The following is a 13094-nucleotide window of genomic DNA, read 5'->3' as shown; positions in this document are numbered from 1 at the left end:
CTCTCTCTCTCTTTCCCCTAACACTAATTAGGTTTGAAAGACTGCAGCTTGAGTCCAGATACCACATGCCGAGAAGAAAGGAACCCAAACAGCTGACGCAGAGTTCAGACTAAACTAACTGCAAGCTCCCCAGGGACATCACAAGGTAAACCTGATAGTCTCTGTCATTTACAATCATTATCAGGCAGCTGAGTCTCTGTAATTTTACTAGGGAGCCAATTAACAGATCCTTGAAGCTCAAGAATAAGGTCTTGGTCTTTTTTCTATTTTAGACAGGAAAAATGGGAAAGTAAGTCTTTGTTTCAAATAGATACTCCAGAGGCTTTCCTACCCATGGGAATGGTCAGATCTGGGCTTGCACTTTTCCTCTTGAGGAATGAGGTAAAGCACCAAGCTTAAGAGTCAAGCAGCTGGCCTTAGTGCACAGCTCTTGAACAAGCTGACTGTGTAACCTTATTTAACTGTATCCTAATGCTGCTTGCTGCATACAGGGAATATAATAATACTTATTAATTTAGATAATGAGAGCTTTGGGAAAAGGACTGTCTCTTGTGATTTGTTTGGCCTAACATAAATAGGTACTAACTTAGGACGGGACATTTAGGAACTCGACTCAAACAGCGGGAGTAAAAACCAAGAGAAAAGCTTGGACCAAAACTCCAAATGGAAACATATCTGCGCTTGGGGAAGTTTGGAGTTTGGATTCAGGTCTGAGCCTTAATGTGTTGGACTCATCTTTCCTGGAACAAACTAATCATACATTTTCAATTTAGGACAGATTGCAAGTAGGAATCAGTGAACCATTCTTAGAGCAAACAAAATACATAGGAAGCATGCTTCCCCTTTGCCAGCCCTTTGCAGACCTGAACTTGAGCCAAGACAGTCAGCTGATCTCTTGGTAGGAGTTTTTTGGCCTAAAATCACCCGCTGTATATACAAACTTAGATAAGAATTTGTGCACTGGATTCTGTTTACTCTCTGGCAGAACAAGGCTTCAATAATAGTGTCTCAGTCCATTCCCTAGCATGCGTTATTTTAAACAGACAAGGCAGTTAAAAGGTGGAAGGAAGAGCCTGGGCAGGCTTTGCAGTCCCTTGACTGCAAAGGATACCTCAATCTAAGATTCTGCAAGCTTTCTATATTGTCATCATCTGGACTTTGCTTTATTTTCAGCTATAACTCAGTCTAAGCAGGACACGGGGGGGGTAACATCCCTTTTTCTTTCTTATTGTTCCATTGCTTTTAAATAACTACATATGCTTGGACCTCTGTGTTCTGATATTAAGCAAGTCTTGTGCAATGTTAAGGCATTTTTATCAAGAAAACTGCAAGAAATACTAAAACCTGTTTACTCGTAACTTCCCTGAGTGTGTGAGAAACTCAGACTATCTTGCCAGCAAACTCTTCTTATCTGAAATCATCTGCTTTTCCTAGAAAATGGAGGCAAATGCTGAAAGCACTCCTCCGTGATTGAGATGCAGGACATATTAGTTCCAGCTTTAGGGCACCAAACACTGGATGTACTACTGTGTTACTCCAGGCCATGTACTTGGTGTAAAACTGTTGCAACCCCTGGTGTCTCTTTCTTCTTTCCATTAGAAAGAGAGGTTTGCAGCAATTGCATTTTTTTAAACCATTCCTTCTCTCCAAGGTGTCTTAGGTGCAGGGCTGGGGGTGACGACACGTGCGGTGCTTTCCCCGCTGGCAGTCTCTGTCTCTGTGGTGGGAACGTGCCCATCTCCAGTCATACAGCGTTGCCAGGACAGTGTGTTTCCAGTCATTTAACCTGTAACTGCTGGAGCGTGTAACTTACTGGGGTAAGGTGGAGTGGGGAGAGGTGAAGGGACCTCTTTCACTTTGCCTATTCCACCTTTTTGTTCAGTTGCCATATCTGAGCAAGCAGTTCTGCTTCTCAGGAAAGAAGGAAGAGGGAGAGAAATCCTAAGACAGGTAAAAGCATTAATGGGTCAAGGCCTCCTTTGCATAATTCTATTATCACCAGGAAGATTCTGCAGTAATCATGTTAGGCATGTGCTCTGGAGCATCAAAGTGACTTGTCTTACCTTACTTTTTGATGTTAGACAGGTATAAATGCTTTGTACAGATGAGGCACCTCAGACAGCTGATCAAGAAAGCCTGTGCTGTTCAGGCAAAGCAAAGGCCTGTTTTGCTTTTTTCAAAATGTCAACAATGCCACATTCTTCCAGCAAGGAATAATCTCTGTTGTCACAAACTGTGAAAAGCAAAGGTGTAGGAGAGAATCTGTGTGTGGGTGCATGCAAACATGCTTTCTGAAGCTACCACCTTTGAATCTTCAGCAACAGTATCTTCTTGAGCATTGTTTGGGTCAGACGTTTATATGAATTCAGCTCCTGCAGTGAAAACCACGGCGTGGTACGCAAAGCTGTTATGGGATCTCTGCACTGTAGATGGCTAATCTGCACCCATTCTAAGCTGTAAAGGTCACCTTAGTGTGTGGGTGGTGATTAATATTAGTAGGTTTTACTTTTTAGCTGTGTTACCAGAGTCTCCAATTGAGTTCTGAAACTTATTGTGTCGGATACAATCAGAAGTAGTCCCTGCCCCTAGCGAGCTTAGGTGGTTTATACAAAAAGGAGTTATAAGGGAAGCAGAGGAGTTGTAGTTTGCTCAAAAGCATTTACCAGATTGGTGGAAAAGATAAAAACAGAACCCAGATCTCCTGATTTCTTGGCTAGCTGCTTTCCCACTAGGCCATTTTGCATTTCTGCTCTCAGATCTCAGCTCGTGCTAACATGGTCGCTCCCCTGCCAGTCTGTCTGGGGACCTAACAGTCTCTTCCAGAGGTGGCTCAAACAGTCTTCATGGAGCACTCCTGATGACTTACTTTTCCATTTGTTATAAGATGGTCAGCCTCTTTACAGAAGCAGACAAGTATCATCATGCTTTCAAACGGGAAAGTAAGTTACTTGAGATTACCCAGTAGGTCAGCTGTCTGGCAGTTATGTGTCTTGTCTGTCTTGTCAGCTGGGCCGCACTGTCGTTTCAGGCTGTTACGTGACGAATGGAGCCAGAAATCTCTCCAAAGATGCGTGCAGGGATATGTAGACTCTGCAGAGACTCAAAGATGCTAACGCACTTATCCTAACACAGGCATCCACCTGGATCCCGACGCTGCTCAGGGCACACACACCGAGACGAACACAGGCCTCGACAAAGAGCACTTGCCCATAAGGAGATGAATATATACATCCAGGCCAGGGTGGTTTTCTCCCTCCTCCTCCTCCTTCCTGGAGTCAGATACAATCCAGCAGAATGAGTAGTGAAGGGTGTCACTGCTGTGAGCTGGGCTGGGTTTTGCAGTGCAGCATGCTGCAGGTGGTGACTGACACATAGTCAATGAGATCTGAGGAGAATCCAGACTCTATAAATGTTAGATGAGGCAGGCTGGGCATTGACAAAAACAAGAGGTGGCTGCAAACACCAAATGTCATTATTCTCTGAGCAGGGATGGTGAGAGGCCTGGGAACTTCCCATGGAGATTAACTACTTCACAGCAGGATGAGGAGCTGTCTCCTGATGGGAAGGGACATCCTGTTGTCCTGAGAACACTTGGGAGGAAGGATGCATGACAGCAGGAGTAGCTTTTGAGAGCATACACACAGTTTCCTGCAAAGTACGTATCTTGTCTGAAAGATGATTTTACTCTGCTGAGATAAACTCCAAACACCTAATGGTTTAAATTAATGCCAGAACAGAAGGAGGTGTCTCTTAGTCATTAATTGGCAGTGGGTTCTCTAGCCCCTTCCTCCTGACGGAAGGGCTCTTTGCTGCTTTCCCATCCATCTACCTCAGCTTACTCTCTTGACCTGCCACCAATGTACCATAAAGCCATCGTCTTATTCCCCACCGTCTCTCTAGCGGCCAGTTATAAAGGGACTAGAGCTGTTTAACTGCTGATTGCTTCTCTACTTGCAGCAGGAGGCCATGCAGAGTGAATTAGGTGAGCTAACTGTATTAAGCAATCTGGAAGTGCATCATTAATGCTTCTGACACTTTTTCTGTAGTACACATGTGCCAACTAATAAGCATCAGTGACTGAAGTTTCTCCATTTCCCAGAAAATAGATGTATCTAGAGCAGTGAAAGTATAGACACAGCCCACTGGGCTCTACCTCCCCACAAGTTGAGATGCTTTTCCGAACTCCTCTGTCCTGGGCATGGGTGGGAGTTGCATGGGGATAGCGATTAGAGTTGGCTGATGCTTCTAACTTCTGCTAAGACTTTAATGGAGAACATGGGGTTTTTGGGGTTGACTTTTTTTTTTTTGGTGACACAACAGGATTTTTCTTTCCAGCCAGAAGGAGGAGCCAGATCAGTCATCACTGTGACTTGGAACTTGGTTTTCTTGTAAGGTTTTCTGCTTAAGAAAAAAATGCACCCCACTGATATTCATTCTTTTCCCTTTGGGGCAAGGGGAAAGGAATATTAGTTCTTTGTGAAAGAGAAATGCATTTTTTAAGTACATCTTTTTTTTTTTACAGAAGGTTACCAGGGTTGAGGTTAAAGGTTTAGTTCTCTTTCCCTCTCATTCTCATTCTTGAATAAACCCATACCTTAAAGAAAGCTTTAAAGAAAAGAAGTACTGCTATGACTTGATATTGTGACTCTGTCAAATATAATCTGAGCAGTAGGCATTTTTCTCTCTCCCTTCCTCTCACCTTAGTCCTGTTGAGCACTCTGCCAGCAGTGGAGAAGCACATGTACCCAGGTCCTTCACTCTTCTATCAGAGCAGGGGCTGGCACTTGCCAGCAATGAGCCTTTTGTTTCCACCAGTCTTATGTACTTGCTTATCCAGGCAACTACCAAAAAGAAGCAGAAGTCCTAAATGCCAGACTAATGCATCAATCATAATTCCTGAGCTGCCAGCAGTCATGTAACTGCTTAAAGACCTCAACAGCCCTCTGGCACTTAAAGAAAAAAATCATCTAATTAATCACAGGTGAAACAGCTTGGACTTGCTCCAAAAGCCCCTGAATTTACTGCCAAGCTTTGATGCTAATTTTCCTTCTAAGTAACCCCCTAAAGAAATTTACGATTAGGTAATTAAAGTGATGAATAAAGAGATACTTAGAAGAAGGAGGGAGAAGAAAAAGGAGGGGAAAGAAAATCAACCTTGAGTCAAAAGCCTTAAATCTCCTCCCTTCCTCAAAGAGAAATGTTAGTCATTTTTGCACATGCATTGTCTCTGAAAATTGGGTTGGATTCCCACAGGAGGATTGAGAAATATTCCTTAAATTAATGTTTGTATAACCAAATAAAACAGAAAAGAAGGAACTCCTAAACAGATTGTAATGTCAAGATGGTTGAGGGGAAAAAAAGGACTTGTGGCTTCTCTCTGAGAATCATGTACTGTACAACTTTTGTCAGAAACTGCCTCATGCCTTTTCCCCCTAGACCCCCCTGAGGTCCATTTATTTTAAAGGTAATTAGATACCTAGGAATACCATTTAATTAAAAATGTAGTGATATCTAATTAAGAACTTCAGAGCATCTGAACAACTTTTAAAAGTCTGACCATAAGTTCTTAATAGGTCACAAGTCCTGTATAATGCTTTTCAATGTCCTCTCACATTCTTTCTCTCAGTTTTTTCAGAGGAGAAGGAACTAAGTAGCCTTTAATTTGCATTTTTTCTTCAGGCAAATATACCACACCAAACTCAACGTAAGGAGTGCGTGTTTAAACAGAGGGACACGTGCTTTAAAATGTTGATGGTGCCTAGATTGTTTCCACGGAGGATGAATAAGTGGCCCCAAAATAGAGGAGGGGGGCGTGGGGGGAAAAAAGTTCTAATTTCAGTTCCAGGCTGCTTTTTTTTTAATTAAAGAAAAAAAAAAAAGAAACAATCCACAAAGCAAGCATGTCGCTATCCAGGGATTTGCTACTGGCTTTTGGGGACAGTCTTGGCTAATTCTTTCCCTGTGGCTAAAAGCAAGTCTTAGGATCCAGGAAACTTCTGTACTGGCCCATAAAATGAAAAGTTATGGGGGGAGGGCTGAGTTTGGGGTGGGGAGTTCTGTAAGATTTCTTTGTGGTGGTGGGAATATTTTCCCTCCAGGACTACATCTTCCTTTGCTTTCTGCATTTTGATTCTAGGCCTCGGAGTGGCAGGAAGCTGCCGCACGCTCACCTTTGCTCTGTTCTGGGAGTGTGCCCAAGACTCTGCGTCGCAGTACATGATACACTTGACCTTTGTCTGTTAATAAATGCCTGCTGACCCCATCACATGGCCCCCTCTGCTCTGCCTGGCACTGAGGGAAGAGCTGCTGAATGATTTTTGAGGGGACCAGAGAGGATAAAAAATGAGAAAATGGCAGATTAGATCTGAGGTGACAGAGATGAGAAATAAAAGCCATTAGAGCCCATTTGCAATGTGCCCTCATTGAGTCAAGTTTCAAGGTGTTTTTCCAGATTATTAATAGCCTGACAGCAGTTTTTGTACAGGAATCTGATACAGGAAATAACACTCATGTATACACACTGCAGTGTAGAGGGGAAAGTAGAGTCCCCTCATTTATTTACTTGAAGAGATTTGAAATACAGCAAACCAGCCAGCTGGGTTACAGACAAAATAAACATTCTCCATTATAATCGTGGCATCTTCAGACACACATCTCTATAATAATGCAGAGGTATGAAAGGAGCTCTCATAAACCTCTGCGCCAGCCTTTGCTGTCTGCACAGTCTGGGCTGCATTCAGAGGGGCTCTGCTGAAGCCAGAGCGATCTTTGGAGTGGAGTGCATTGCTCAAAGTCATTTCAGGCCTTGGTTAACACCCCTGAACCTGGGTCCTGTGGGCCACTTGGGCCACTTAAAATCTCCCAGGGATCTAATTTATTCAATGTGGCATGCTTCTTTTAAAACTCAATCAAGCACCGATCCTAAACAGATCTTTCCTGTCTCGTCCCCCACTTATCTGAATTATCTCAGTCTTCTCAGTGTGATACCGAGTGAAATAAAAGCTAGAGAGGGAGGGGCGAACAAGAATACTTCAGCATGTGGGAAAGAAAGGTTGAAAGATTCCCAAAGTTATACTTTGTTGTTGCATGCTTGTAAAATAGAAATACCAGGTGGGTAGCGCTTTGAACTTCACAAGGCTTTGTGGGACTGAGTTGTCAAATATGAGTAATTGTAGCTTTCTTCATAAACAAGGGGTGGCACAGAGAATTTGACTGATACAGTTCATAATGCCTAGAGGCCAAACAGACATTCAGCTGAAAGAGAGAAGCTCTTCAAACATCATTAGATGGTGATGTCTGCTTGTCTGTGTCTGTTGCTTTCTATTAAACTTCAGTTTTTACTTCCTCATCTCATGTTGCAACCTAACTCTGCTTGTGAGTATTACTGGGCAGAAGTAATCAAGTCTGCATCTACATTGCATAATACATGGTAGAGGTAGCCAAGCTAATTACCAGTGAAAATGGACAACAACCAGTAGAGACTAATTTCACCCATTTTTTTTCTGCTCCTTTCTGAACAGCCTCTAACATGCAGCATTGTCTGGGAGGATGTGCTACCACGCAAACAAGCAACACTCCCTACAGATAAAGAATTTTCTAGCGGTGGTTGCACAGCCTTAACCAAAACAAAAGGAGCCAGCCCCTTCCCTTTTTTTCATGGTCTCATAATTTATAATTTAGCCATAAATGTAGTTTGTATGCTGGCAGTCTTAGTCAGTTCTAGGTGCACTTATAAACCTCTGCCTAGCAGAAGATAGAAATGAACTTAAAACACTCGGTTGCTTTCTAATGAAGCAATATCCCTGCCAGGAGGTCTTTTCCAGGAGATAGATGAGACAGCCTGAAAATCCCCTTCAGCATTAGGGTCAATTACCTCTTAGTGGATCCACATCGCCTAAGGTGCAATTGAGCATGTGCAAATCCTGCTTATTTTGGTAAACCTTGTGGATGCACAAGTATTTCCAAATTATGTATCATAGCGGAAGAAAACAATACCTTGACAAGGAGTCAAGGCTGAGGACAACAGTCTCCCACCAGGTCTTGCTTTCACACCCTTACAAGTGCTGTGTAACTCGTAAGAAGTGTTGAGAAGCATTTGTAATTCCTTACTCAGCACTTCTTGGAGTCCCATGTACACTGCGAGTTGCTCTGGGAGCCAACAGGTTCTGTAGCATCTTACCTTCTTGATCCAAAGACTGGTGTGCAGTAACTCGGATTCCCTACAACTGCACTTCCAGTCTCCAGTAGCACTAACTCAGCACTTTGTGTTTTCCAGTGAGGTGAGTTAGGGATCAGGCACTTTGCTCTGGAGGTTTCCATTTGAATAAGCCTATAAGACCTGGAACTGTGTGTCTGCAGAGAGCTGACTCCACGTTGAATCGGTCTGAGGAGTTTTCTCTTAGGGGTTTAACCAGTATTTCCCTTGTCTCTGCATTTTGTACAGTGTCTTATGCCATTGGTCTCCCCCTTTTTATTCCCAAAGCTGCTGCTTATAAATACAACTTGTCTGAGCTCTCATAGGATGCCCAGTATTACTGCATCTGACAAGCTCATACTGCTGACCATAGACTGCTACCTACAGTGTAAAGAGTTTGTGTTTCTCAAGATTTAATTAAAACTTGTCCCTCACCTTTTACTATAACTAGTTGTTCTTATTTTCAAATGAAAATATCATTTTCTCTACATGAAGAAAATGCTTTCCTTTTAAAAATATATAAAAAGTGTCTTTTTCAAATGTTAATTTTTCATGCAATTTTTCAGCAATGTTTTTCATTGACAATATTCTCCAAACTGTAATTTCTTAATCAGCTTAAGACTGAAATGGTAAATCATACTTCAGCCCTGCAAGAGAAAACATAATACTAACTCCACTGTTGAGATCTCCAGCTTGTAAACTACTATCCTTCAGGATGAAAGGTGCCCGTATAACAATAAGGCATTATTACACTTCCTTTATTACTTTGTACACGCATAATTTACTGACTGCTAAAAAACCCCTGGTGGAATGTCTCTTTGATGTCATCTGTCTTGCCTAAGTAGTGGTTGCTGCTTGCTTCTTTCCTACCCAACTAGTTGTGATGCTGCCTGTGGCAATTTCAGTGGCTAAATTCCTTCCTCCAGTAAAATCTTAACTAGTTGAACTGAATCTTCAAACAGGTCTACATCTCCCTCAATAAATATCAAAAGGGAAATCCAGCTTAATATAAACAGAGAATAGCAAAATGGTGCTATTTATATGGCTCAATTTCCCTTCAGTTAAACCACTAATGGCACATAGAACTCTCATAATTAAAAGCCACATCTGATAGAACAAAGTCAGCTGGGGAAGCAAAGAAAGGGGAGGATGAAAGCACCACCAATACAAAACAACAGTCCAGCTATAGGTCTGTACATGTCTCTTTTCCCTGTTCTGAGAATCAGCCAGAGCCTGAAACCTCTTTTGACAAGTAGCTCCTCTGATGACAGATGCTCCCCGCAGCCTCCACAGGCTGCAAACAGATGCATTGTTCTGGCTGTCAACTCCCCATTGAAAGGTGATTCCAGTAAGCAGCAATTGGCCTGATTTGTTAGCATTAGTCAGCAAGTGCACGGATCAGATTTGCTACCAAGGAAAAGGAAAAGCAGGTCTGAGAATGAAAAATCAGAGCTTGTAATCAAGAGCTTGTCAGGGTGTAAGTCCTGCTCTTCAGGACGTGAGGGACGTGGTGCTAGTCTTGACTTCAACTCCTTCATGCTTTAGAACAGGACCCATTTTTGTCAGAGTGGTCTGGATAAAGCGATCACATCCCTCTTTGGGATCGTCACCCCGACAGCCTACAGACAGGCAAGGCCTGGTGTCTAGCAAAACTCTGGTGTAGAGAGGGAATGAATTACTGCAAAAAATCGACCCTTGAGCCAGAGCAGGCCTACTGGTCAGAATAGAGTGATGGGCAAGGAGGGGGTGGCTCTGGACTAGAGTATTCATCATTTAGAAAAGAGACAGAGGAGCAGATGTCACAATGATGTTGTTCTGTTCCAGAAGGATTTCACAGTAGTGAATGGCCTGACAATAAAATGACAGTGAAAATTCAATGCTAATAATGTCACATGGATAAAAAACATTCCCCCAAATATTTGCTCAAAAATGTCTCTTAATTCATTAATACCTTGAAGGAGAGAGATGTCAGTGCTACGTGGATAGTTCTGTGAGAAACTTCTAGAGAGAAAATAGAGAGTGTATTGCTCTTTATATACCTGTGTCTCAAATCCTGCAGGTGCTTCTGGTCACTCCCATGAAACTCCTTCCCTGCTCCATTAGAGGTACCATAAAGTAGCTTTGATTATTGTGTTGTCTCCTCAGCTGTAGCTGGAACAAGAGAACAGAGAGCCTGCCTACTGCTTCTTAAACAGCAGTGGGCAGTAGGGAACAAACACCTATCATCTTCCACCCAAGTTGTCCTGCCAACTTCAGTCCCTCTGACCCAGGTCGGTTTGGTAGAGCAGCGTTTGACTCATGTGCTTGATTCAAACTTTTGCTTGGAAAAATTTAAGTAACTAGGTAATTTATGGCTCTTCTTCCCCCCAGCTTTCCTCAGGCAGCTACAGACCCTAAAGAAATGATAGATTCTCCATGCCCTGGGCAGCAGGTGGGCAGAAACCCCGCTAATATGGTGCTAGCTATAGATTCAAGCTCATCTATACTTGGCTTTTTACAGAGCACCAGAATTGCTCACAGTGCAAAAGTGTAGAGCAGATATGAGTCACAGAAAAGGAGCAAATGATTAACACCAAGCATGCAGGCTGGAGCTGCAATTGCACCTGATTTTTATTTTGGCTTTTTTTTTTTTCCCAGTACATCTCGGCACTTTTTCCCCAGCCCTTCCCTTTCCCTCTCCCCCAGCACAGCTAGAAGTAGTCCATTAGTGTGAATGATGCGTGTCACTGCATGCTGATCTAGGACAGAGCTCAGGCTGCTTTTCAGAGCAAGTGCCTGGAAGCATTATTATACACCAGCCAAGATTCTCAGTGGTGATTTAAAATGGGTTTTGATGTTAAAGGTACATCTTAAAAGCACCTGGTTTTCTAAAAATGTAAAAGCTACTCACTTCTCACTACCTGCAAATCAGAAGCTCTCAAATTAGGTACGTAAAAATAGAAGCATCCTGTAGTATTAGTCTCTTCTGGAAATATTGTTAACACAGCCTGATTTCCTTCTAGTTTGCAATTGGTGTTTGCTGCTCACTGTGTGAAGTGCCCAAGTGTAAATGACCGCTGGTGGGAGAACCAGGCCCCTGGGATTCCAGCAGGTTGTGCTCATGTTACTTTTTGCCTGTGACCTTCAGTCACAACCTGCACGGTGTCACCGTTTGGAGGTGGGGCTCTGCAGCCTGGCCAGAACTGCTCATCTCTTGCAGTTCTTGGTCTGAAGACCCAGGGCTGCCATGGCACATTAACCTGAACCCTGCGAGTGACAGTGTTCCCAACCATCCATGTATATCTGCTCCTGGGCCATCCTGTTTAAGTTCTCACGTATCCCCCACCAGTTCTGCATTGCCATGTCTCTGGTCTTGACCAGTTCCCTTAACCCAACTCTACTCTGAAGCTTTTAGGTGGCTCAGCAAATGTCAGTGCTGAGCTGCTTTAGTTGCTTGATTCTTCTTGGCGCCCCCTGACTGTCACTTTCATTGCAGAGTTCTCTGCGGAAAGGCCGTGAACCGTGTAGACTCTTCAGCTGGTCCATACATGACGAGACTGGAAATATTAAGCATACTTTTTGCCTGAGAATTCAGTCATTAAAGTCATCTCTCTAGAACTTGTAATGGCTACTGGTTGTTACGGGGGAAAGGAAATTTATTTATCTGGGATAAAGGGCTTAGAAATACTAACCTGAGCAAAGTTACAGCTGCTCAGGATCTTTCAGCATTTGCCCCTTCTCCTTTTTATTAATGCAATTCAACAAGTTAAGCCTGAGCAACTGTGTCTGACCCCATGGCTAGAGTAACATCTGTGACTGTACGCTGTCATTTGCAAAATGGAACAGCTCTAATCTCTTGAGCACACTGCTCTGCAGTGACATTTCCAGGACATCCGCACTCCAAAAGGCATGCAGTAGCCTTGGATTAGAGTTTAAAATAGAAACATGTTTGCCTTTGTGTACAGCATGGGATTGCTAAGGAGAAATAGCGATGGAAGCGTGCACTTGGGTTGGGTGACCTACAGCAGTTGTATGGTTCAGAGGCTTTCATGCCGTGAGACCCGCTCTGCTTTTCACATTACAGGGATACTCGGAGCAATTTATTCAGCGTAGTCAGGGAAAGCTGTTACCTGTTCCTCCTAAGAAACTCTATTCACCTCAGTAGAGACAGTGCTAATTAACACAGGTCTAAATTAGAGCAGAACTAAGGCTAATGCTTTAAAAAGAATGGATGAACTAAGGTACTTCCAATATAACATGAGATCAGGAGAATGCTGCATGGTTCTCACTGAGCAGCCCGTGACGTTGTAGGAAACGTGCTGTCATTTCCCCCGCCGCAACCTCCAACCTGCCGACCGCGTCTGCACGGACCGTGGGGGGCTGAGGGAAGGCAGGCTGTTTGGGAAGCAGCCTGCCGTGGTAGAGTCGTGCCGTGCCGTGTCTTAGCTACCGAGCCTTGCCTTTGAGCTGATGTGACAATGCACCTCCTGGTTGTTTTGCAGGCTCAGCTGGTAGCATCTCAGGTCCTTCCTCCCCTTCTCTGTAATGCAAAGTAAAAATCATTTAACTTGTGTTTCTAAAGGTGCTTTTCATAACTGTAAACCTGTTAACTCTGGTTTCCTAACAAACAACAGCTGAAATTCTTTTGTTTGTTTGTTTTAGGTATGGTATTTTTTAAACACTCACAGCAAGCTGTTGTTGTTCATCTGTACGTTGGTAAATAGTAGCTGCCAACTTTCACCTTGGGAGAGGCAGAATTCGAGCAGTGACGTGCCTGGGTAGACGGGGCACAGACCTCCAGAGTGCGGGCGAGTCGATACGGGGTGTCTGTCCAGAAGGCACCTCGTTTCCTAACGCCGCTGCTTTGCACCCTGAGCTGGGTGGGGAAGCATCAGTTCACGCCTCTGGAAACCTCCTTTGG

At 43.5% G+C, this 13094-nt stretch overlaps 1 long non-coding RNA gene across 1 annotated transcript in view; it reads left to right on the top strand.

The window, feature by feature from the left end:
- The window catches only part of LOC141935644 (uncharacterized), a 128930-nt gene that overhangs the window by 94 nt on the left and 115742 nt on the right, over window positions 1–13094 (top strand). The window contains exon 2 of the long non-coding RNA XR_012626599.1: window positions 32–145. This is a non-coding gene — a long non-coding RNA (uncharacterized LOC141935644). The remainder of the gene's footprint in view (window positions 1–31; window positions 146–13094) is intronic.

This window comes from Strix uralensis, chromosome 28 (assembly GCF_047716275.1).
Source record: "Strix uralensis isolate ZFMK-TIS-50842 chromosome 28, bStrUra1, whole genome shotgun sequence".
Classification (NCBI taxonomy): domain Eukaryota; kingdom Metazoa; phylum Chordata; class Aves; order Strigiformes; family Strigidae; genus Strix; species Strix uralensis.
The sequence above is the reverse complement of the archived record's forward strand: the minus strand, read 5'-3'. Positions and strand labels throughout refer to the sequence as shown.